The sequence below is a fragment of the Balaenoptera musculus genome, chromosome 10 (assembly GCF_009873245.2).
Source record: "Balaenoptera musculus isolate JJ_BM4_2016_0621 chromosome 10, mBalMus1.pri.v3, whole genome shotgun sequence".
NCBI lineage: Eukaryota > Metazoa > Chordata > Mammalia > Artiodactyla > Balaenopteridae > Balaenoptera > Balaenoptera musculus.
The window spans coordinates 37,515,374-37,541,956 of record NC_045794.1 but is presented as its reverse complement, the minus strand read 5'-3'; the positions used below and the strand labels follow the sequence as shown (position 1 = coordinate 37,541,956).

Here is a 26,583-nt window from a genome sequence, read left to right as displayed (position 1 = left end):
AAACCTGGAGGAAGTTTAGAGCCACCTATTGAAAGAAAGACTCTTTTACAGACTTCAAAATGAGCACTGACAGGTATTTCTGCGTATAGGACAGATCCAATAAATGCAACCTTGACTAATGAAGAAACTTAATCGTTAAAAAAAAAAAAAAAAGCCCACAGAAAAGCTCAGCTCACACCAAGACCTTCTCTGTTATCGTGAACCCAAGAAAGCTGGAGCAGGGGCTGGCAGGTCCCAGGCTTCACTCTTGAGGGACAGCTGGACAGCTCAGCCCCACCTGGGAGGATGCTTCTGTTGACATCTCAGGTTGCCGCCTGACGATTGGTGGCTGCGCTGGAAGGGAGGGTCCACAGGAAACGCGACACTGGGGATGCTGCCCCCTATCACATGATGGAAATTTCCACTCTTTAGAAAGGCGAAAAGAAAAGAAAGAAGGGTCTCTCAATCCACCCTTTTCCCCTGGATCTCAATCGGGAGAGGGAAGAAAAAGTGGGGTGAGTGAAGCTGTTTATATTTTCCGTTAGACTTAAAAGACTTGTCAGTGTGCAAACTTGTGGCTGGTATCCCAGCCGGAATGTGTGTGTGTGTGTGTGTGTGTGTGTGCGCGCGCGCGCCTGTGCGCATGGGGACACGCACACGTGTGCAGCTCGGTCTCTCAGCCGTCTGGGGCTTTGGTCCGGCGCTGTGGCTCCTCATATCTTGTTGAGGGCCTCAAATCCTTATCATTTTTCCAAAGGATCCCCTTTAGGTGCATTACTGCAGGCTAATGACCGGATTGACTAGAAATTAAGTAAGCCGGGGCAAGCAGAGGGAAAGGATAGAGGCTGGGAGAGCTCCTGTGACTCCCTTTTCCAGGACAGGTGACTGCCAAGGCTGCCTGGTCCTGGGGGGCGGGCAAGGGGTGCCTTGCGCTGGGGCGCCCACGCCCCCGGGCCCGGGATTCCCTGGGCGCTTGAATCGCGAGCTGCTTGTACTGAGACCGCCATCCACCACCGTGGCCCGGCCTGCCTGGCCAGGGGCCCCGAGACCCCGCTGCGGGAGCTGGCTCTGCGTCAGCTCGGGATCGCGCTGGCAAGGTGTTACCCGAGTCGCGGGACCCGTGCCCGCGTCCTCAGGGCGGGGACACTGGGTGCAGAACCTAAAATAGACCCATCGTCGCTGACAGCTGGGCCTCCCAGGAGGCCAGCACGGTTCCCTGGGTCGGGGGCTCCGGCCCGGGGACCCCCGGGGAGGCTCCTTCAGGGGAAGAGGAAAGCCAGAGCAGCTTTGGGTCTGGGGGCCTTGGCTGCGGGCAGTGAGCGGGTCCCAAGACTGAGCCCGCGGTTCCGAGGGAGGCATCGCGCGCCGTCGGACTGAGAAGCCTGGGGGGGGGGGCGCTGGAAAGAAGGAAGGGGGCCGCAGAAAGTGCGGCCAGGAAAGACGAGAGTGGAGCGGAGGGGAACGCAGAGAGAGGACGTCGGGGAGGAGGGGAGAAGGAGAGAACGATAAGGGTCCAGACCCTGAGAGGGGCAGGAGTAGGAGGGAAAATGGAGAAAAGAGGAGAGAATGAATGAAAGGAAGAGAGGATGGAGACGGGAGCGGGGACGCAGGGAGCCCCCTGGGAGGGTGAGCTGGGAGCACCTCCGAGTCCGGGAGAGGAGAGAGGTGAGCGCGGGGATCAGCTCCGGCTCAGGGCGCGGTGCAGGTAGGGGCTCTTCGCACAGGTGGGCGTGCGCCCTAGTGGGCGCGGGCTGGGGGTGGAGGCGCGGAAGGGGGGAACTCGCGCGCCCCCCAGCTCCCCTGAGTGATCCAGCAGGGAGAGGTGGAGAGTGTCCCCTTTCATGTGCCCCGGGACCAGCCCAGGAGGTGCGCACCGGGCGGTTGACTTGGTTAGAGGAAAGGGGTGAACTAAGGCGGGGAACCAGAGCCAGGGAGACTGGGTTCCTGGTGTGCCGGGCATGTACGGGGGAGTGAGGGGGCAAGATTTGGGGGCCTTGAGATACTTGGCGATGACCTGGAGATCCCCACCTGCAGTCCTCCGCAGAGCCTTTAAATACCTGGGTCTGGTTTCACCGGAGGAGGACGGGTTGGCTCTTGATGTGTATCTCTCAGTGCAAAAGGTGTATCTCTACGTGTCTAAGAGGGATCTGAGACCCCGAGAAGAGAAGCGAAGCGAAGGGGTAGCCTCTGCCTTGGAGGTGTAAGCAGACCTGGCCAGGCACTTACCTCAGCGGCCTCCTGGTCAGGTGCCCCATCCCCCAAGCTGCTGGATCTGCTTACTTTGTTATCCGCTGAGTAGTGGTGCACCCTGTCACCCTTAAGGAAAGGAGGGAGTGACTAGCCTTTCACCAGGAATGGTCTGTTTCCCAATTTCCTGGCTTCCTATATTCATCTTTATCTGCTTCCCGGCAGTGCAGACATAATCATTATGACTAAATTGTCTTATGTTGTAAAGAGAGCATCCTTCATCCAGATCACAATTTCCAGGGCCTGGTAGCTTGGGTTTGTTTCAACTTTGGTTATAACTTTTTGTAGACCTTAACTTTTGGGGGGAGGAGGTGTAAATTAGCCCAGGGGTATTTTGTTTGTCCCCACTGCAAACAAGTCTCTAAGGATTGGGCGAGATTGGTGGACTGTCTCATATGGAACACAAGAAATCTCTGTGTGTGTGTGTGTGTGTGTGTGCATGCACGTGCGTGTGCGTGTGCATGTGTGTGTGTGTGTGTGTGGTATAGTCTCTAAGATTCTAACAAATGAATCTACAGAAAATCTGTGTTCTGGGTAAAAAGTTTTCAGAACAGAAACACTGAAGAGAATATCTGATCTCCCCAAATTACAGATTACCATATGTGTTCAGAGACAGAAAGCTTCTATTGGTCTGATTTTATCACAAAACTTCAGAAAGCAGGAAGACTGGGGTAAAGGGATAAAAAACTTTCAAGCCTGCGGCGGGGATAGGAGGCGAGCTCTTCTGTCAGAGTATGCAGTACTAGGTGCTCCCAGGAGGCTAGTCTCTACCAGATTCATGATAATAATGGCTCACACATAGCTATCAATTATTATATTCTTTATATGTTACTAAGTGCTTCTTTTATGTTAACATTTGACCCTCATAACAGCCTTATGAGATAGATTCTATTATTCTACCCATTTTATAGTTTAAGAAATGGAGATACACGGTGTGGGGAAGGAACATAGAACATCTTTGGAAGTTCTATTTGGACATTATTCTTAAGTGTAAAGAACAATTTTCTTTCACTTTGCACTTTATCATGGTCAGAACTGGACAGGTGACATCTAGGGGCCCAAAACTGACTTCTTAGTATATTAGAGACTAATCCTATCCTAAGAAAGCCAAAAACATGACCAGGTACCCTAAGAATTAATCTTTGCCAGCCCCAGGATTGGATTGTTTTATAAGTGACATTTGAGAAATGCATAATATAACTATGGTTACCTTGTGAACTTTGAGCTAAAAGTTCCTGCTTCCAATAAAGGCAGAAGTAAGATAAAGACTACTAGGAGAGCAAAAGCTTAAAGCAACGAGAAGCTCAGAGAGGTGGTACACAACAGAGCAGACTGTGAGAGGTGGGAGAATGCAAAAACCAAATCACTTTCACGTGCCTGCTAATTTTCTGGTCTTCCTTCCACTCTGTTTGTAATGACCTAATTCTATTCATTCATTCCACAAACAACCATTGAGTATCATTATCCCCCAGGAAGTATATTAGGGAGTTTCTTTTATCCTTGTCTCCCTAACACCTAGCACAGTCCCGGGCAAATACTAGGTGCTCAAGAAATGTTTGTTGAATAAAGGAATTAGTCTAGTGGGGGAAAGAATAAATAAACAAACAGTTGTGTTAACACCATGTGAAGGGCCAGGGGAAAAAATCAGATTTGAGCACCCTGCCACCGAACCTGGCTTAGGAAAGGGGTCAGAGAACATTTCTAGACCGGATGATGCCTGAGCTGGGTTTTGAAGCAGAAATGAAAGTCAGCCAGGCAAAGAAGTGAAGGAAATAGGGGAGGATTCTCAACAGAAAGACTGGTGTAAACAGAGAAAGAAAGAAGGAGCCACTGGGGAATTTAAGAATTCAGTGGAGATTGCTGGGAGGAGGTGAGGGGGGTGGTGGGGGTAGGTGTGGTCTGGACGTCCTTGAATGGTTTCTCTGCAAATGTCCCATAGCTCTGCCCACCCCCCTTGAATGTCGGAAGTGAACTGTGCTAGCAGGTAACAAAACAACTGAATACAGGAGTCAGCAATACATTTTATTATTTTATCGTTTTATTATGGCCCTATATTAGAGAACTATAGTTTAACTTTTTATAATGTTAGTGTTTTAAAACCTAAGCTCAAATGCAAAGACCAGACTTTGTTGTCCTCTGTATGGGAAAACCAAATTATTTTTCTTATATTCAAGGGGATGTTTTATTTTAGCGTAGGTACAATCTACGCAATCATGAAAATGACTTCCAAATATGCTTTTCTATGTTTTTCTTAGGAGGTAGCTTGGGGGGGGGGGGTTCCCTCCTTATTTTAGTTTTTAATGGTTTTGTTTTTTACTTTAGTGTGCTAGAGAAGAATCAGGAAGTAAAAATGTATTTTTAAAAAATGAGGTGAGGAGACGGTAATGAATTTCACCCTCTTATCTGCAAAGTAGACGTTTATGCTAGTTAAGATTCTGGCTTTTGATAACAGACTTTGAAAAACTTAACTCCCAATGTCTCTTCTTTCTTTAGGGATCTTTTACGCCAATTTTTCGTTGCAGGCTCAGAAGTCTGCATGCCACTTCACCGTTTCCACACGTGGAAAGTACTCTCACTCATACTGTCATTAGGAAGGGAATTCAAAGAGTAAATGAAACCTATAAATAATCCAAAACCTAACTTCAGTTAACAGATTAAAACCTCCACTTTTTAGCATTATGTCCTTGGGCAAGTTCCTTAATCTTTCTGAGCTTCAATCTCTTCATCTATAAAATCAGGATCATAATAGTATCGGCCTCATGAGATTGTTATGAGGATTAAATGTGTTAACACATGTAAAATTCTTAGACTAATGCCTAATATATAATAAACGTTCAACATGTGAAAGCTCTTATTTTTAATGTTACTCCTCCTGCCACCCAAAGCACTATTTGAAATGTTAACAAATGTCTATACTAAGTGTTCTTTGATAATGTGTTTTCCTCTAACTGCCGTAACTAAAATGAAGGAAACAGAAGGGAGGAAATGAAAAAAGGGCTAAATAATACTCATGCAGGACAGTCCAGCCCAGATAATATCATTCCCTGTATAATAAGATTGAAATGTTCCCTTGTTTCCTGTTGGCTATTTGCACCTATTGCTCCTGATAAATCTAGCGTGTATCCATCATTAAAATGAACATCATTTCCGGTTCCCTTGTTTTCTCTCCTATCTGTCTCTTTCGGTCACGGCTGTCACCCTGGTACCTCACATAAGTGGCTGGGGTAAACAGACACTCATGCATGTTTGTTGAATGAAGGAAGGAGGAAAACCTGTCCTCCCCCCCACCTTTTTTTTAAACAATATTTATTGTTCAACTAAACACTATTTCATCGCCATGTTAAAGGTCTTTACAAAGTAAATCTGCATTGTTAATAGTCAATATAAATATGTTTAAATTAAATTATTTATTCAGTGTGCGTGTTGCACATAATTAAGCATGCAGGCTTGGGAGTCAGGGCGTGTGGATATGAATCCCAGCGCCATCATGGAGTGGGGCTTCCTGGATTCAGATCTTGGCTCCATCCTTCCGACTTTTTCCTGGTTCAATTCTGGCTCGCTCACTTTCTATCTGAACCACCTTGAGCAAGTCACTTAACCTGACTGCTTTCATCCTCTTCATCTGTAAATTGAGTGAAAAAACCATTCTTATTTCAGAAGGATTTTATGATAACTAATGAGTTAATATGTATAAAGCATTCAGAAGCATATTTGGCCCTTTGTAAGCATTAGAGGTGTTGTTTAAATTAAACAGTTAAAAGAAACCCTGGTTTTTCCAGCTAGATATAATCACAAGTACTTACTTTATAGCATTAATTTGATGATACTGCATGGCCATAATAAGCCCCCCAAAAATGTTACCGTTACTATTGCTATTATTGCAAATCTTTTTTCTGTTTTGTGCTGCAAAGGAGTTGGAGCCCTGCCTCAGCCTTTCCATTCTTGGTCCATTGGAAGTTTTATTGATTCTACCTATTACGTTTTTCTCCCCACCCAGTGTTTGTCCTGTTATTTTGCCTTGCGTCATTCGCGCTTTTTACAACCGCATGCTCCTCAGGACAAGGACTTTCGCTCTTTGTTTTGGCATGATTTTATAACACTGGGTACACTCACACTCACGGTAACTATAAAAATGTTAAAGGGGAAAAGGAAAAAAAGATGCAATTCACCAGGAGGGCAACTTTGGCCGACAGCTGACAGGCTGTTTGCGTGCTGGCACTGCGTGCGGGGTGCCCAGCAGCGTCCCCGGGGCTGGCTGGTGGCTCGCGGGTGACGCGGCGCGTCCTGCGGGGGCGTGGGGAGCACGAGCTGGGTCGCGGCGCGCAGGGAGGGACCGCGGGAGGCCGCCGCCTGGGGCCGCTGCACCGCTCACAGGTTTGCCCGCCTATGCTACGAGACGGCTTCGCTAGAAAGACCAGGCTAGCGAGTGAGACGGACTTGGAGGGGGAAGTGGGAGGCATTCGTTAAAGAGAGAGGCTAAGGTGACTTTCTGTTTTGCGAACGTTTCCTGCCTGCTATATGGGGCTACACGCTATGGTCTTATCTTCCGGAATTTTTCCAAATGGGAGAGAGGAATGTGGTACCCTGGATGCAGAATGTTCCTGTAAACCAAACGACCAAACTGCCCTTGATTGTTAGTGAGATCGAACTACAGGGGTTCTCTTGTTTCCCAGGCCTCGCTTTGTGGATGCCTGGAAAGCAGTCAGATGGTTGAGGGCACTGCAGAAAACGGATGCCTCTGTGATGGCCCCGAGAAAACATTTCAGCACGAATTTTATTCCTTCTTGCCTTTGAAGCAATTCTTTAGTGACAGCACATCTTTAAAAAAGATCTGACACTTTGGGGGCATTGTTTTGCTATACTGTATTTATACGTGCTGTATAGAGGAGTCCCACACTTTTGGTTGACTTGTCTAATATTTAAACTATTTTAAAGTAATTATAGGTTCATAGGAAGTTGCGAAGGTAACACAGAGAGGCCCTATATAGCTTCACGCAGCTTCCTCCAATGGTTTACATGAGACATAATTTTCTTCAGTAGCAGACCATGAAATTGACATTGGTGCAGTATGTGTTATATATTTCTGTGTCATTTTATCACATGCAGAACTCTGCAACTAACCACCACAACCAAGATACAGAGCTTCCATGTCACAGAGATACAGAACCTTTATAGTCACCACCTCTTTCTCTCTACCAGTGGAAACCAGATATTTTTCCTTCTTTATATTTTTATCATTTTGAGAATATACATAGATGGAATCATAGTGTAATGTGATCTTTGGGGATTGTTTTCTTTTTCATTCAATTCAGTGCAATGTTCTTGAGATCCATTCAAGTTGTTGTATCCATAGTTGGGTCCTTTTTAACTGCCAAGTAGTATTCCAGTTGCTTGACTATATTTACTGGTATATTTTTTCCTCTCAATTGATATACTTATTTAGAACTTCAGTTGGATTAAAGAGGTGCTGAAGGCACTTGGTAAAGTGAAAAGTATGAGGACAAAATTTGACTGTTTTTCTCTTAAAAATGACATTTGTATGATAGGGCAAACGGACGTATGAACTACATCTCCATTTAAAACGGAGGCCACTGGAGGGGTGGAAAGGAGGAAAGGAATAGGGCAGAGAAAGCATGTATTCAGACAATAAGGTATAAAATCTAGCACCTGTTAAAATTACCACACCCATATAATAATGTATTTGTGATTTTTACCTTTAGTTTAGACAACTCAGATTTCTTGAAACTACAAAAACAAACCTCTGCAGTAGGAAATTCCCTGCCACATAGCTGATAACTCAGGGACAGACGCATGGCTGGAAATGCCAGCAAATGGTCCTTCAGTTTGACAGGGGTCACCAAGAGTCAAAACAGCATCTTTAGCCCCAGGGCAACAGTCAAGGGTCCAGAGACAATCAGTGTTACCCTACTCTGGCCTTTCATCCCACCTGCTGATGGGAGGAGCATCTCTGACTTAAGTCAGATTTTAAAAGAGGATGTTATCCTTCACCTGAATGCCCACAAGCATGGGGAAACTGGATGCTGGTGGCCGTAACTGGCTCAGGGAAACGAATCACTTCTGAATAGTATGTAGAAGAGATAGGCTTGGCCCCTCTGTCAGCCAGCACCTATTAGAGAGCTCTCTACCCTGCAACACCACCGTACCCCCGAGCAGAGGAGAAAACAAAATATCCACTCCTATCCAAAAGTGTACATACTCCTTTAAGTTTTTAGAATTTCACATTGGAATGTCTGAGACATAACAATTCACAAAATTACACAAACTCTCAGTCTGGAACACTGACTAGACCCAAGTTTAACTGAAGGCACTGCCTTAAGTCTCCATGTTAATGATTTCTGTTACCAGAGAAATATTCCTTATCCGAAACAGTGCCTAAGGATGAAGAATAGATACGGGATGCTGGTTCCAAGCCTAAAACACAGAGAGGATCGTCATAGCTAAAATAACTTATGAGTCCTTTGACAGGCAAGTCTACTTTCCTGAATCTTTCAAAATGGAATATAATCGTGCTGTCTTTATGATTTATTTTATTTTGTGTAAATGTTAGATACCCTGTGTTGATTTACAGGCTGTTCTTCTGGGTCCTGTCTCCTGTGCTTGGACCACATGGTCCCACAGCATGTGGTGGGGCAGAAAACTCAGCCCTGTAATCTTGAAGGAGCCAACACTTCGCTGTAAATGGGGAGACTAAACAAAACGCCCATTGAGTTTTGTTTACCTCTCTTACGCTATTTACTTATATGACTAATGATGACAGTCATTGGCTTAGGGGAGCAGTGACATAAAATATAAGCACATACATAGACTATGGGTCTCAACATTGCAGGAGTTGTTTTTTAAGGTGCGATGGGAAGGTGTGTTTGTTGTTTGAACTTTTTCTATAAAGAGAAGAAATAGAGCTTTTCTGAAAGATAAATAAAATAGAAATACCTCATGTATTGTATCAAGGTAGACAGAAATCAAGCATTAGCTGTACAATCACTTTTGAACAATTTTGTAACACTATAGCAGTAACAATACTTTGAAGAATGAAACCAAATCCAATGCTTTACATTACATTTTATACCAGAATTCCAGAAAGTTCAAACTCCTTAACCTGGCGGTCAAGGTCAACCTCAGCCAGACTGTACACAAACATTCCGTTTGAGCTAAAGTAGACTCTAGTTGTTTTGATATTTCTGGGCCCAAACTTCTGATCCCATTTCTCCTGCCTGGAACCCCCCCCCCCCCTCCTCTCTCAGAAGCCTCACCATTTTTCCTCCATGACACCTGCTCTATTCGCCCCAACTCTCATTCTGAACCCTCCAGTACAGTTCCATGACTTAAAGATGGGGAGCCTATTAGGAATAGTGTCCAACACAGAGTCGGTACTCGATGGCCATGGAACTGGGCTCTAGACTTGGGGTTGTGTGTCCTGCTCAGCCAGCCCTTCACCAGCTTTGGTCTTTGGATAAATTACTCAATCTTTCTGAGCATAAGTTGCCTCACTTGGAAAATGGGGAGATAATACTACATACCCCAAAGGTTGGGATATTACTGATTTGATACATGTGAGGTGCCTGGCACAATGCAGGGCTATAATGAATCTGATTATTACTAATGAGAACTTAAAAAAAAAAGAGATTTCAGACTTTACAGAATTAATAGGGTAATGGTGTGAGTGGAAGATGAAGACCACAAAACTTGATTGTTTAGGCCTCTCAGTATCTTTCAAGCCTAATTGTTATCATAAGAAGGAACAGAGTCCTTCTATGCCTGTCAACCAGGAAGAGAGAGTCTCCAACTGCCCACCCACTGAGACTGGACACAAACAGATGGAAACAGAATGATTCTTCCCTTCTTAGATCTAATAGAAATATGTGTGGCTTGGCACAGATTTTATTTTTGGTAAGAGATAATCAAGTGATGGATGAATTTCTATAAAGAAGGGAACAAATGCTAGATTCAAAGAGTAATTAAAATCGTCTCATGATGAATCATCTATCCTTGAAGCTATTTACAAATACAACCTGTAGCCTTAGAAAAGTGAAAATTTTGATGAATTAACTGGTTGTTTGAGCTACTTAATACCAAATTATTAGATTTTCTAATACTTCCCTACAAATAGGTTGATGTTTTACTGAAGCATGGCTTCAGTCAAATCAAGTGCATAACCAGTTGCACTTTTATTGGTTACAATGATGTCTAAACAAACCCCTTTTTGATTTGAATTACAGACCTAAAAATGATGTGTTTAGAGCATAGCATGCAATTACAAACAGAACAGCCATACTTTAAATAAATAGCAAGGTAGATTGGGTTTGGGATAAGGGGGGCAGTCCCATACAGATTCTGACTTTTTCCTGTTCCTGGGGCCACGTCTTAAATAATTAATCTTTCTTAAGTGATTTGTGTGCAAGTGTTTCAGAATAACAACCCCCTGCAAAGGTGTCCTCAAAATTAGGCAAGGTGCATATATGCACATGGATATATATAAATTTCACAGGCACAGAGGAGGGAAATTTGCTTAAAAGTCTCATTTGTCTAACTAAGGATATAGAAAAACTCTGTTAAATGATTGGGGAATGGAGTGTTCTTGTTAAGAGGAAATTATACCTGCCATGGATTGGCAATTTTCAAACAATTAGAACACAGCAAGATCCATTATCAAATCACAATTTTATCGAATATAATTTAATCTTTCTATGCTTCAGAGTGCCTTAGGCTCACCATTGTGAACTTCATCTGTAATGGAAAAACTCAAAAGTGCCAGTTAATAGAAATTTCTGGTTGGTTGAAGAAATTTATAGTATCGTCCTCTGCTTTCAGACTTTGGGGAGAAATATCAAGGAAAATACATATAGTAGTTCTGAACTAGGCAATTTAACGATTTTTAAAATGGAAAATTTCTAACATATTTCAAAGTAGAGAACGGTATAATGTAACTCCATCTTCATCCAACTTCGACAATTATTAATACTTGTCTGTTGCATTTCATCTGTACCCAAGCCTTTCCTTCCTACTACCCCTACCATAATCATTACTAGATTATTTCTAAGCAATCCCAGTCATCATACAGTTTGATCCATACATGATTCAGGATGTATCTCAAAAAGATAAGTCTTTAAAAATAACTAAAATACCATCACACCTTAAGTAAACCAACGTTTCCTTAATATTATCAAATATCCAGGCAGTGTTCAAATATCTGATTCTCTCCTCTTTTTCATTTTACCCTTAGTTTGTCTGAATCAGAATTGAAACAGGTTCACACGATCATTGGTCGATCTGTCTCCTAAATCTGTTTTTTTTCTTATATTGTCTTCATTTATTTTTTTTCATAAATTTACCTATTTATTTATTTTTGGCTGTGTTGGGTCTTTGTTGCTGCGTGTGGGCTTTCTCTAGTTGTGGCGAGCGAGGGCTACTCTTCATTGTGGTGCATGGGCTTCTCATTGCGGTGGCTTCTCTTGTTGTGGAGCACGGGCTCTAGGCACACGGGCTTCAGTAGTTGTGGCACAAGGGCTCGGTAGTTGTGGCGCACAGGTTTAGTTGCTCTGCGGCATGTGGGATCTTCCCGGACCAGGGCTCGCACCCATATCCCCTGCATTGGCAGGCGGATTCTTAACCACTGTGCCACCAGGGAAGTCCCCTCAATCTGTTTTAATACATAGGTTCAACCACCCTTCATCTCTTTTTTTCTTTCCTCTTGCAATTTATTTGATGATGAAATCCAATCTTCTGTCCTATAGAATTTCCGACATTCTTAATTTTGTTGATTTATACAACCTTAAAAATGTCATCCTCAAACTCTATAATTTTCTGCCCTCTTCAATCTAACCCTCATAAAATTGCTTCTGTTTTAAAGAAAAATTGCACCTTGTTGTCATTTCTTTGCCTGTTTCCTTGAGGATCCTCCAGCCTACATTTTGCCCAGTTTTGCACAAATATCCTTCCTCTTAGTATCCGTAATTTACCTAACATTTCTTCATGATAGAATCTGGCCAACCTAGAGTGCCCTTTCAGTTTGGTTTCAAAATGTGGACCGGTCTGCTAACCCCGGTGCTTACTCAACTTTCTCTAAGATTGCAAGACATCACCAGTAAACAGTAGGGGTTGTTTAGATTTTTAAACTGTGCCACGTGACTACTTTTTTAAAAAGTACTTTTCTATTACTGATATGCAAAGATATATTTACAAGGAAATTACATATTTGGGATTTGCTTTAAAATAATAGAGGAGGGGAGTGGTGGTTTAGAGGTAATGAGATTGGCTGTGGTTGATAACTATGGAAGCTTGATAATGCACATGTGAGGTTTGACTATATTATTCCATCTACATTTGTATAAATTTGAAATTTTCCCTAATAAGAAATAAAAATGAAATATACTACATAAGCGAAGTTATATAATGAAACATTTCACTTTGGGAACCTTTATTGTAATATTTTTGCCCAGGACAATCAAAAAATCATGTCTAAGGAACAATATACTTGCTTTTTACATTTTGCAAGTCTGGTTTGCCTAAAAACAAGTCAGTTTTAAGGTTAAAAAAATCAGCATTAAATAATATATAAGTAGAACGGGGAAATGGGTTGGAGTGATTGAAAATATGACTCCTGCAGAGGTGCTTCATAGGTTTTGTGATTTGTCTAAGCTGCCTTTTTTAAGACTCTAGGATGCAGAAACCATTGACACACCCCTGTGGTCTGCCAATAGCTGACAAAAGACTCCCTGGAGAGAAATGGCCCAAACCATTTGACTATCCCATAAGAAAATATGCTGGGATGGATTTGGACAGTCATACTTACAAGCTTTCTCTGCTATTATGCCAGATGAACACACAGGTTTTATTTTCCAAGGTGAAAGTCAAAAGCAAAACTTTACAAAAACCTATTCGCTTTTAACTTTAGTTTGATTTCTCTTTCTTCTGTTTAACTATTGACAAGATAAGAGAATTAACACCTTATGCTTACATTAGCTATATATACTAGAAAATACTTTTCAAAGGACATTTAGCTTCCATTAATAATAAATTTCTATTACTTCATTAGTACTACATTTAATTAATTTATTTAATAATAGTTAAGTTTTAATTATAATCTGCTATGCAACAGCAAAATTTAAGATTCTAGAAACATTTTAGTGAGCAAAAGGTGAGAAGTTGAAATTTAATTGTATTTATCATTGTCAATTTAAAATATGTAATAATATCAATGGTGATATTTTTACTTTTATGAGTGTAAAAATATTTTACAGATTCACTCAGGATTGGCCCCAACCCCGGAAACCATATCTTCTCTTAAGCTATTTAATTACTCAACCTGGAATTCTCCCATCATGGACTTTTCAGGAATTTGATCCTTTCAACTGGTGAGAGGTTATTCTATACCCAGATCCCCCAATCCCTCTGAACTATTACTTCCTACACTGTCACTTTTTAAAAATTTTGATCAGAATTGAAAAAAAAGCCAGTTTGTACCCTTTGTAATTATGTGTATAAAGTCCGGAGTTTCTAGACTTGTAAATATTCTGTTTTGCAAAAAAATTAGAAAAACAGATCAATAGCCCGTAAGAATACATTTTTTTTTACTCCTTTATTATGCATCAAAATTAAGTGAGAAAAATAGATGAAGACAGCCCACTTTTGAATTACGGAAAGTATGGAAATAGTCAAGTGTGTTGGGCTTCAAATTTCACGGAATTTGAGCAACCAAATATACCAAATATTGAAGCCGAAAGAAGGTCCAGTCACCTGCCCACCTGACAATAAAGCACCAATCATTTTCTCACCATAAAAATAGAAGAAATGTTTTATACGTGTTCTTTAGAAAGATATAGAGTGATTTTTTCCAGGTTCTACAAGATTCGCTTTTAACAAATACACTTCAAACATGTATGTAAAGTATCGTGCAAAATAAAAATAAGGCGTTATATTTACAGATCATGTTTTTTTTTATATTTATTTATTTATTTTTGGCTGTGTTGGGTCTTCGTTGCTGCGCGCGGGCTTTCTCTAGTTGCTGAGAGCGGAGACTACTCTTCGTTGCGGTGCGTGGGCTTCTCATTGCGGTGGCTTCTCTTGTTGCGGAGCACGGGCTCTAGGCACTTAGGGCTCAGTGGTTGTGGCACGCGGGCTCAGCAGTTGTGGCTCACAGGCTCTAGAGCACAGGCTCAGTAGTTGTGGCACACGGGCTTAGTTGCTCCGCGGCATGTGGGATCTTCCCGGACCAGGGCTCGAACCCCTGTCCCCTGCATTGGCAAGCGGATTCTTAACCACTGCGCCACCAGGGAAGTCCCAAATCATGTTTTTTATAAAATGGTAGTCATTAACCCAAATTCTTACATTGCTGTGGTTGTGTCTTCTTTGCCAGAGTCACTGTCATACATCCAAATATCCCATACCTTTCAGATTTCTTTTGTAAATAATAATAATAGTAGCAATAATAGGTACTTAGAAACAGTCTAAGTATAATATTTGGGAATATTCTTATGGCCCCATATAAAAATGTTATTACTATACACATTTCCATTTTGCAAAATATCTAATCTGGACCTGGATAACTAACATATTTTTGTATGTTTCTTTAAAAATAGTTCTCCTTATCTTAGAAACACATATAGGCTTTGTGTTGCAATGGTTGCTATGGCAAGTCTGTATATTTTAATAAATACCAGACCAGAGTAAACAGATACCACAGCAGGCCGAGGTAGCTGGAAACATTAAGATCATGTCAGCATTTCTGTTATAAATTATATGTCTTCAGGATTTCCTACATGTGAAATGTTAACTCCAAAGCAAGTTAACACGAGGCAATGAATGCTAATGCTTAAGAGGCTGATTATTTTAAGGAGCCCACGAAAAGAAGCTATTTCTCCTGGGGATCTGTGAATATTGCAAATAATGAAAGTTTGGGGACCATTCCTGGAATGTTTGCCAGTAGGCTTAGGAACTAAATTTGCCACCTGGTTTTCAGCCAAGAATACGGAATGAAATGTGTAAATTGGGGTTTAGTTAATATATGATAACTATTCTTCTGAATCAAAAATAATCTACTGTTTAAGAAGGTTCTCATAAAAATATTAAGTTCCTAGGCTATTTTATGTGGTTCACCGATTTAAAAATATACAACAAACAACAACTATTAATATTTCTATATCTGTATCTCTATTACTATATCCCAAGCCCTGTTCTAAGCTCTGTACATGTATGATCACACTTTCAGAAAAGTAAATGAAGAATACACATGCCTTCTTTAGTAAGTTACTGTGTTCTGTGCAAAAATAAGAAAAGAAGGAAAGAAGGAAAGAGAGAAGGAAGGAAAAAGTAATAGAATAAAAAATAAAAAGTCTTAATTTATCAGTCTACTCAAGATATAAAACAAAGGTCATCTCCATTTGATTCATAGAGCTATATATAGAGAGCAAGATAGGTGCTTTCTAACCCTTTAGAATCTTTGAAAAGTTATTTCCTCCCCTACCTCACCAAATCTACTCAGTATAGGCATACTGTCTCATGTACATCTTGTGTCAATTACTCTCAAATAATTTCAGTGGTCACAGCATAGACTAACTACGTATGATTAGATGAGATAATGCAAAACTTTGAAAGAAAATTGTTGCTTAAACATTTTTGGTGGAAACTCATGTGCCAGGAGGCCACGTGACCGCATCTGTTTCTACACACTGAAAATGCACTTGTACATACACCTAAACATTCCTCATGGGTAGATCTAAACTTGGTGATAATGCAAATAGAAGCTGAATACTTTTATTTGCTGAAATTCTAGGAAAAAAAGAATAAACAGAATCTCGCAGTTTTCACTCTAGCTGGAGTGAGAAGACATCTAAAAATGTGTTTCATCTCTTTGCCACATATTTCTAAATCCTTATATGAGTGCAATAAAAAACTAACTATACTGGATATTAAAGAAATATTTAAATAATATTTCTTGTGACTAAAACATGACCAGAAAACACTGAGTAAAATCCTTAGGGGATTTTTCAACAACTCACTGCAGCCTCATTTTTTCTGTTTCATATCATAGTTCTTGCTCCTGTTGATGTTTTTCTTAATTGGGCATGGGATGGACAAAAATCTTGTTTACTTAATGATTGCCCCAGGAAAACCAGTCTACATGACTGCACATTGGACAGTGAATAATGCAACAGATTATTTATTGTTATCCTACCACCAAATAGTGGGACCGATTTAAAAACAACAGCTAGGCTTCCCTGGTGGCACAGTGGTTGAGAATCTGCCTGCCAATGCAGGGGACACGGGTTCGAGCCCTGGTGTGGGAAGATCCCACATGCCGCGGAGCAACTAGGCCCGTGAGCCACAACTACTGAGCCTGCGCATCTGGAGCCTGCGTTCTGCAACAAGAGAGGCCACGATGGTGAGAGGCCCGTGCACTGCGATGAAGAGTGGCCCCCACTTGCTGCAGCTAGAGGAAGCCCTCGCACAGAAATGAAGATCCAACGCAGCCAAAAAATAAATAAATAAATAATAATTAAAGGTGCTAATAATTAAAAAAAAAAAAACAGCTAAATTTATGTTATAAAAATTAAACAGGGTTGTTGAGACCATGAGTCTTAGTAGTCTGGATAAGTATGAAGCCTCAAGACATCCATATTGATGTAATAAATATACTTAAACATTATTCTGTTTAGGAGAAAGACAGAGACTGATGTCAGTATATTTACACTCATGTGGGAACAGCTCCATATGTCAGCAACTGGAAGACCATCTGTTTGAAAGAGGAAGAGATGGAAAGAAAGTAAAATATCAGAGTGGACATCACCAACTTCTACCAGTTTTATGTTTATTCCCGTTTCTACCCACAGCATCTGGGAAAAAAAATGGTCTGTTCCCCAAAGAGCATAAGAATATTTGATAAGAACACTAAAGATTTTTACATAATGTTGTTTTTCATTTCTATAAAGCTTTCTGTTTGAAAACACCTGCATATATGTTTTCTCATTTCTAAATTTCTAAGGAAATTGACCTGAATGTACTAAAAAATTTGACACAACAGTGTTCTAGACTTCAACTCAAAATCTAACCAGTCTTATCTAGGTTAACCTCAAATGAATGAGAAGTAGCTAGCATACGCGCATGCTTGTAAGACTTCCCTGTATTTAAGAGGTGCAAAGATGGAAGCTGTGGGTCCTGTTTGATCAAGAAGGTGCCTCAAAGAGAGCCAGTCATCCAGTCACCTTGCCAGCTTATCCAGACACTGATAAATAATGACTAAAAAGGTCTTACCATTGAATCAACTGATTCTGATTAGACCAAAACTATGTGGCTGGACAATTTGAGAATTAGTATGAAAATGCCAGCCATCTCAAATCCCAGAGTGTAAGCAAAAGGTAGACCATTTACTGTGGCATCTGGAACATGCGTCTTGGTACGTTTGGGGGTCTTCGTGTTTTGTCAGTCTCACAGAAAAAAAAAAAAAAAATCCAAAGCAAAGCCAAATCAAACCTTCCGAAATCTACCAGCACGTTTGCATATTTAAACACTGGCTCTGAGAGCAGGTTCAGGGGTAAATATGTACCATGGTGCCGTTCAGTTTCACAGGTTGGTTGGTTAATGTTAAACAAACACAGCTTGCAAACCATGTCTTATTACGAGGTTGTTTTCTGAGATTCCATGGGTCAGGGTCAAAACCTGCCATTTTCTAGCTTTTCAACAGCGCTAATCAATATTTTAACAGATGAAATAATAGTCTAATAAACAATGACAATACACTTCCAAAGCAAAAGGTGTTGAAACCAATTTAATTCTATGAGCAATTTTGCTAATGTCGCATTACCCTTATAATCAAACAGCCATAAAAATACTTTTTATGTTTATAATGCTTAAATAGCCATTATCTCATTTTATCCTCACAGTCATAATGGTTCTTATTAGACCCAGTTTTAATGAGAAAACTGAGTTCTAGAATATTTACATGCCTTTATCTACTTTTCAACAAAGACTTATTCAGTAGGTACCATACTAGATTTTGAAGTTAGTGACAATTCCTTAAGTACACACATCTAACAAATACTTACATGTTTACGATGTGTCAGATACTCTCCTAAATGTTCTAGAAATAGGGACTTAGTTAATCCTCATAACAGCAGGGTGAGGTAGGCACTATTATTATCTCCTTTTTACAGAGGAGGAAACTGAGGCATGGAGATAGCAAACAACTTGCCCAAAGTCAGATGGTCATTAAGTGGCAGGAATCAGATTTAAGTCTAGGTAGTCAAGGTCTAGAAGCTATAGTAGATTCAGTTCCACTGAATAAGACGCAATGTCTGCTCCTGAGGACTTCAAAATCTAGAAGGGCAGACACACAGACAAATATGCTAGTACAGCATGTAGGCCTAATAGCAAAGCTTGTAGGAAGCAGAGATAGCACAGAGGAGGGAGGGATTAATTCTACTTTGTAAAGTCTCTCAACTAGTAGATAGCAGAATGGGGATCACATCTGAATCCTTGAATTTGGACTCCAGAGTCAGTGTGCTCTCCATTTCATAGGGTAACTCCATGTTTAGTAAAAGAATTTGGAATTACCGTGAGAAAACAGCAATGCACTTACAGGACAATAGCATATGAACCAAAGGATAAAAGCTGAGTTTTTTAAATAGGGAAAAAAAGCACTGTGGATCCTAATAGATATAATTATAAACATAGTTACAAATCTCTCTCTATATGTAACATAGAATGTATAATGTAATATACATGTAGATAACCACAGAACTCTTCTGTATCTCAACTCAACTGTAAAGCTCTCCAGTTTTTCTAAAGCTTGTGGTCGGTCAGAAAAAACAGTGCCAGATGTTCAGAAGTAGAAGGAGAGCCTAAAGGGGAAAACCTGATGGCATCGTTCTGGGTGTATAATAGGTGTTCAGTGTTTACTCCCTAATTGAATGATTGATTGATTGACTGATAGAAAACAGGAAAGGGAAAGAAAAAAAAAGACTAAAGGCAGTTCATTTCATTATTCACCTTTTAACTTGATAAAAATTTTGATAAAGAGAATTAATTAACTCTAAATATTTAGAATTGGAATTTTATGTCAACATATCAGAATTTTATGTCCAATGTGCCTCTAGTGGACAACCACTTTGTTATTTCTTTGATAGCTATATAAGTGTGGCTACAATCTATTTACATTTCTAAGTTTTGTGGTCCAAACAGTGGCAAAAGGAACTCAATGGGAAGAAAGAAAGAACAGTTTTGCCAGTTTGAACTATAGTCACGTTTATAAGTGTATTTTCAGCACATATGAGATCCTCAATAAATGAATGAATGAATTCCATTTGCTTCTTCCAATGGTCTTGTTGTCACCCAGGAATTATATACTTTTTAGAAGCGAGAAAACAAAGGCCCAGAGAGCTTACTGAGTTGATAGTTCCACAGCTAGTAAGTGATGGAGTGAACCCAAATCTTCAGAATCAAGTGCAAGGCTAAATGTCAGCATAACGAAAGAGGAAGGCCTTGTTCAGCCATTCAGATTTTTTGGGTGTCAGAGGTTAGAGGGATGAATAGATACAGTTTCAACACAAAAAAGGTGAGCTCCTCTCAGACCTCCTCTGAAAAAGCTGTTAAAAGCCTTAGGCTTCAAAGGAAATGTCCTTTTAAACTTGAAAAAAGGCCACAAGCAAAACTATTTTCATCAATATGATTGTCTTATGCCCATGTAAAAATCAAATTACCCATCATTAAAAAGCAAGTATCAATCTTCCAATTGTTATTTATAATACTACACTAGATACTATTAAAAAAAAGAATTAGAGACTATAGATGCTTGCAAATCAGGACATTAATATTACTGAATAAATTACTCATATATAATTTACTTAGTTATCAATCTTTACTTAGATGTATTTTTAAAATAGTTAAGAAAAGTTTAAATAGGTTGCAACTTAGATTCTAATTTTAAAAATAATCTTCAAATATCTAGGAATGTGGGAACTCCCTGGCGGTCCAGTGGTTAGGACTCTGCACTTCCACTGCAGTGGGCACAGGTTCGATCCCTGGTTGGGGAACTAAGACCCCACATGCCATGCAGTGTGGCAAAAAAAAAAAAAAAAAAAAAAAATCTAAGAATAACTAAAGAGTCAAGATTTCTATAGTTAAAAATTCAACTGCTGTAAGTCTTGTAATTAACTCCTTTTTCATATATTTTACATCATTTGAAGCAAAATACCTCATGAACCCGAATTTTTCTGTTCTTAGCCAAATTATAATACAACAAACCTGGTAGTCCGAACACAGAGCAGAGGCCCCAGCCCACTTAAACACACCAAGGACGCAATGCACTCAAGAATCGCCTCGTGCTACCCTGGTGGTTATTACTGTTTGCAGTAACCTTAATTATCACCATTCCTAACAAAGCACATTTTCTTCACATAGCTGAAACTGTGAGCTCTATGTGGCATTGCTGGGCTGGTCTTTTTTATGAACTCATTTGAACTGAACAGAACAGAGAAAAGACATGGCCCCCTGACCCCCTGTGTTCCCACCAGTGACCTCTGCAGTCGTGTTTCTCAGCATTCCAGGAACAACAGGCAGCCAGGAGCAGCTTCTTACCTCCTTGCCTTTTCTCATGCTGTCCCTCTGTCTGCAGTCTGCTCCCAATGCCATTGCGCCTGGCCAGCTCCTGTTTATTCTTTCAGTCTGAGCCTAGCTGTCACCTTCTCCAGTAAGTCTTCTCTGTCCTTTTCAAGCTGAGTTGGGTGCCACACTTCTCCGACCCCTCTGTTCCCACGGGCGTTTCACCTGCCACGTTATAGCATCATGACCTACTTAAGCAATGGATTCCCTGCAGATACCAGGGCTTCTTGAGAGCAGAGACTGGGTCTTATGTTTTGGTCTGTCTTGTCTGAGCCCCTACCATGAAGCCTGACACATAGGTGTTCAATAATATTTATTGAATGCACAAATGAAGATGACTGCTTACTAAGCTATAATAGAAATTGACTATCTCACAGCATTATGAGAAAACATTGAGGCTCCAAATATATTTAAAATCCCATTTTTCTCAACAATATTTTGAGATCTCTTAGAGTACCTCTTGCTGATGGGGAAAAAACCAATCCACCCCTCCAGAACAGACTGGACATGTATAATTTCATCTAGACCCTAAATAACTCATAAGTGCCCATTCAGAGTTGAAGATTTTTTTAAAGAGAGTTGATTGTTCCTAGTCAAGCACCGAAAATATTCTCACTAAGAATAGAGGTTTAGCTAGTGGCTCATGTCTGGCATTGATTAACAATTGTTACAAAACCTAAGAGAGGAACTCTTTGTTTTTGTTGCTTTTGTTTTTAATAATGTTTATTGTTTTTCTCATAGTGAAAGTAATCCATACTTTTTAAAGGTTATTTGGAAAATATAGATGAGAAAAAAACCATTATCAACATTTTCACAATCTGGAAATATCCACTCTATATTTTGATATGTGTTCTTTCAGGCATTTTTCCCTTTGCCTGAAAAGGGAAATATTATATTATACATATAATATATAAAAAATATATGTTTTTATATATTATATGTATAATTTTAAAAACAACACAGGGAGCATATTACTGTTAGATTTTGTATCTTGCTTCTGAAAACTTATTATAATTATAATTTTCCGATATCCTTATTATTCTTTGAATATTCTTTGAACACATCATTGGCAATTACTGCTTAATATTCCGGGAATGCAGCACTCTATAAAAGGACTAATGGCTCCTTACATATAGCATGGACTTTCACTTTACCATCTCACAATTGGCTCTGAGAGTAAGAAGGAACTACTGCATTTTAATATATGGTAGGATCCTCAATTAGAATAATTATTAGACTATTTCTTGTTGCAACCCTTAAATAAATTCTAAAGAATTGTTTTGTATGCACAGATTGAATCAGTACATTTAATAAAGACTTTCATTCAAAATTTATACAGTACCTACTATGAACCAGGCATAACCTAATATTAATAAGGTAAACAAACAAAACAGATTGCTTACAACTAATCTAAATTGTCTGTCTAGACATACTTGAATCCATCCCCAAACCTTGTAAATATACCATCTGCCCTTCTACTGCTGTCCTGAAGAATAAGGTCAAGACATTTACTTTTTCTGAGTCAGCCTTTCTTATATTTAAAGAAAGATTTGTGCTACCAACTTTATATCCAGCCATCCAGGAAGTATAATTCCTAACTCATGCAACGCATAAAGAACAAAAAGTTCAGTGAATCTTGTCATGCTGGACACTGCTAACACCTGTAGCAAAGGACAGTATATCTGTACAAGCATGCTGCAAAGAGCTCTGACCGCAACATGGCTGGGCCCTGGGGTTGCTTACAGCTCAGCGAGAGAGAGCTCCCTGGGCAGAAACCTGCCCTCTCACTGAGGAGACCTGACTCAGGAAATCCTCTGCATTCCCTGAAAAGTCCATTAAGAAAGGTCAACATCACTATTATATGTCTTATTCTGCTCAAAAATTCCTTTGAAGAACACTTTATGGTGGACTTGCATTCCTTATTTCAATATACTGGTGAGCCCACCTGAGCATATCTTTTGTTATTAGGGGCACTGATTCTTTTACAGGATGGTTTCATGTCATCACCTTTTCGGAGAGCCCCTTCCCTTTAAAAATTCTACTGTGTGCTCTTCTGTCTCCTTTGCCCTCTATCTCCTCCCAGTCCAGCCAGGCAGCCTATTGGGTCCCAGCTCTAGAAACTGTTGGTTGTCTGAATTCAAGCAAGATGACACCAGATTTACAAAGTCCAATCACTGATGAAATTCCAAAAAACAAATGCATAGAAATTGTTCTGGAAGAGAATTTGCTTTGAAAGGAAAGGGATGGGAGAGACTACGAAAGAGAGCAGTGGAAATTAACGTGCTGCTGCCCGAATAGGATGTAATTTTTAAACCATCAATTGCTATTAGTTAGAAAGGCAGCCGACTCAATTTAGCACCATATTAATACTGTATTCTGTATGAAGAACTTAAATTAACAACGTGATTTAGTTATTTAGGAAGTGTTGTTGTAACTTAATCATTATAATCATACATCTCCTAGCAGGGCTATTTTCTCAAGCAGGCATTTTAAAGGATAAGAATCATTCTGTAAGGCCAGCTTTTAAGAGCTCTAATTTAACATTTAGAATTTCAGTACATTATTTAAGTTATAATCACCTATAAACCACACAGACCTTGTTATCCTTCTTCACCTTGGTGTATTTGCTTAAGCAGAAGCCTGGAATGAACTTGTGATACCCTTTTCTCTGCATCATTTCCATGTGGGATCAAGAAATGAAATGGACCAGAAAGATTTGAGTTGCTTGAAAGGCAAAATGGAGAGAACAAAATATCATGAACAACATGAGCTGTCTTCTAACTAGTTTTTTTTTTTTTTTTTTTTTTTCGTCAGCTAAGGCTAAAAAGAATTTTCTATTTAGGTCTGCGGCCAAGTCAGTAAGTTTGTCAACCTGCACCAAACTTGTTTGCTAATTTTGCAACACAGTGACTATTCAAACATTTCCAAAATGCTCCATTGTATAACTGTAAAGGTGGTTTAGGCTGGGCTCAAGAGAGGGGGATGCCGTCAACCGAGCAATTTCCTCAGCACACGTGGGTGTTGCCCTTCTCTTGGTCAGGGAGGTTTTTTCGAACAGAAAAGCAGGGCCTCTCCCAGGGGCCAGGCCTGGGCAGCCTTTTGAGGCCTCATATTTGACAGAGTCCCAAATTTAGACTTTTTGAATTTATCATCAAACAAGACTATTCATTAAGTCACTTGTATTATATTTGTGTTGAGGTGTTATTTTGTGAAATAGGGTCATTGAAAAATGTATGACAATTTAGAAACCCCGTTGAGGATTTTTAAAAAGTTTAAAAAGTATATTTGGAGCCTCAAAAAATAGAAGTGGCCTAAGCTTCCATAGATATCTGAGAGCCTCTGCTGAAGGGGAATTAGAAAATTATTCATCTTTATTTCTATGTTTACAATTAATTTGGTATATGGCTTTTGGGGGTCATATTCATATTTTTCTTGTAGTCCTTATTTCTTTTTCTGTAAATTGAGATTAATAATTTCATAACCATGAAGAGAGAGACCTACAGCACGCCTATGCTTCCCTCACTCTGCAGGAAGGACCTACGTGCTCAGGTCACCTCTAAGATAACATGAATTCTGCTATTTGAATGATTTACGAAGATTTCTGCAACATTTCTGTATGGCTTTTCTTCTTTTTCTTTTTTGCATGTATTCATACTAAGAGAGATAAGATGAAGAATTTGGAGGGCCAAAGAGTGACATCAAAAAAGATCACAAATGCTCTTCATCACTCTAAGCCTGAAACCCAAAAGCAAGAGAGTAAATCCTATGTTAAAAAGAAGTAATCAAAATCTTGTTTCTAACCGCAGCTGTGCTAGTGTTTTCCATTTCTAGGAGTGATTTGGTCAGACAGACGTTTACCTATAATACTATAAAAAAAAAAAAGAAAAGTTGGATTAATGCACATTTTGTCCGTATTTGGAAGCACTAATATTGGCTGTTGGATAAGAACAGACCTATAATCTTGGAAACTGATCTACTTTATCAGATTTTGAGTTTACAAATCTAAAGCCTGGAAATGATAAAATTCTCTTCTTGGAAATTAAGACATCATAAAGACACAGAAAACTTAAAAAGAAACAGAAGCAAGGAAAAAGGTAGGTGACCTAAAGGGAAATTGAAGTAAGAGCAAAGAAAAGTAAGTGAGTACAGATAGAAAGGCAATACAAAATTATTAAAAATTAGGGCATTTTGTTTCTTAGTTGTTACTGTTTCTACCCATCTTCTTCCAATTTGACTATAACCACATTGTATTTCCAAGTATTTTTTTGTCCCATGACTAAAATTAGAAATTTGGGTACAGTCCTGATGAGAACAAGAAGTTACCTTTCCCAGTGTCATTGAAAAATGCCATGAGGATCTGGCTACGGGATTGTTTTTTTAATTGTTGACCAATTTTAACTTTATCCAGCTGGAAATTTCCCTTCGAAGAAATCGATGAAGGTAGAAATTTGAAACAAGATGAGCAATGCTTTTAAGTATGGGCAAGAAAAAAAAACCTGATTCAATGCATGGATGGGATCTGAATCAGTTTATTTTGAGTCAGCAATTTTGTACTTTTAAAAGATAACATATTGGGATATACATTCTAGGACCTTCTCTGTACTATTTGAAAATAATAGCCACAGATTAATGGGAGGGGTCCTGAAATGGGTGAGTTACCACCATATATTCTCCTTCTCTATGTAAAGAAATATGAAGATTTTATTGCAAGTTTCTTATTTCTCATAGAATGATCACATAAAATTCACAGCATGTGTTGTGAGCTAGTGAAAGTGATAAATGGGAACAGTAGTGCAAACAAGAGTCAAACTACCACTGACCCCACTTTAAATCCTTTCCATCTGCCTTCTGTTCTGCCATGATTCTCAGACAGGCAAATATCACCAAAGCCCAGCCATCAGTCAACCTCCTCCGCATCCTCCTTGCCCCTATCTCTAGCTCCACCCTATCATCCCATCTTATTTCCTTCCCTGCTGATTCTATGATTTTCTTCAGAAGCCTTCAAGAGATTCTGATCACAAAAATCTGAGTCCCAAGATTTAACGCCTTTTACAGCCTGGACTATTCCGTTCTATTCCGTTTTGCTCTGAAAAGTCTCTGCTTCAGCCAGACTACTTTTCACTGTTGCCAGAATATGCTTTTATCATGTCTACAATCTGCATCCAGGATGCCACTTCCTTTCCTCTCTACCCGTTGGAATCTCACCTGGACTTTAAGGCCCTCTTCTAGGTCCTTAGGCTCCCTGAAGTCGTCTTGGATGGCCTCAGCCCCTGGGGACTTTTCATCTTCTGGAATCCTATGGCATATGGTGCAATTCTGCTAATATTAATCATGTTATAATTTGGGAAGCCAGGTATCCCTTTAAGTGGACATATTTTACCGCCTGCAAACTACCCCCCTACCCTGACCAAGTTTCACATACCTGTTGTTGGTGGCACTTATATGAATGCCTTATGTGAAGGACTTGCTTCATTATTCACTACCCACATATTTTTCATTTTATTCATTTCATTTTCATTTTATTCATTTTTTAAAATTCTGTACATATTCTGGTCCATTACCTCTTTGTACAGTGATGCTTGAACCAAATCAGAACCTAACAGAATATATAGCATTTGCACTTTTTAAAAATCAAAAGAGAATAATCTATTACCAAATATATATATGAAATCACATTATGATATGATTTTAAGAAATGTTCAGGACATGAAACTATAATGTTTAAGTCTGTATTTTCCTTTTGAA

The 26,583-nt window shown here is 39.8% G+C and overlaps 1 protein-coding gene across 2 annotated transcripts in view; it reads left to right on the top strand.

The window, feature by feature from the left end:
* The first annotated feature begins 396 nt into the window (after nt 1-396).
* SLC38A4 (solute carrier family 38 member 4) overlaps nt 397-26,583 on the top strand; it is a 67,510-nt gene continuing 41,323 nt past the window's right edge. Inside the window, exon 1 of one of the 2 annotated variants that reach the window (XM_036866333.1) lies at nt 397-494. The gene's annotated coding sequence lies outside the window, so the exon portion shown is untranslated. Of the gene's footprint in view, nt 495-6,034; nt 6,601-26,583 lie in introns of those variants that run through there. The other variant, XM_036866335.1, reaches the window with a different exon arrangement.